Raw genomic sequence first — 624 nt, 5'->3', positions numbered from 1 at the left:
TCGAAATGGTAATTTTAACCATTAAGTTTGTTGCTGATCACAACTAACTCTTAACGTCCTAAACAGACTTAGCCATCTCGTAGAGATGACTCTCGTACATCCGACACAAGGATACTAGCGCTATAAAAGAAACCCAAAATTATTGGTCAGCACTTCCAAGAGACTTAAAAATTGTCCTTGGAGAGATGCTCGGTTCCAACCATACAAGTCGTATAAGCCGAGAACCTATCGCGGACTTTAAATCGGTATGGAATCAGGATGAAACTGAAACGGGATACGTAAGTCGAATTAGTCATCGCACCGTCTAAAACCAGGAGTAAACCTAGGTCTTGCCCTAAACCCAACGCACTAGTCTCTAACATCTCTAGGCATAGTATCAAAAAACTTGATATGAGATCCCAAAATTTGTCTCTTTGCCAATATTCGAGCGTCTTCAGAAATCCCGCAAGATTTACACACTGCAGAAAACTCTCGAAACAGATCACGAATATAGCAGTTCACACAGAGTTAGATTACGAGATGACAACTCGTAGTCTTCCTTCTACACCCATATAAAATGCCATCGGCAGCAACACGCATGATAACCTCTACATAAAAACCAGACCGTAAAGGTCTCGCTGGAAA

The sequence above is a fragment of the Brassica oleracea genome, chromosome C5 (genome assembly GCF_000695525.1).
Source record: "Brassica oleracea var. oleracea cultivar TO1000 chromosome C5, BOL, whole genome shotgun sequence".
In the NCBI taxonomy this organism is placed as follows: Eukaryota; Viridiplantae; Streptophyta; class Magnoliopsida; order Brassicales; family Brassicaceae; genus Brassica; species Brassica oleracea.
Note: the sequence above shows the minus strand (reverse complement) of the source record.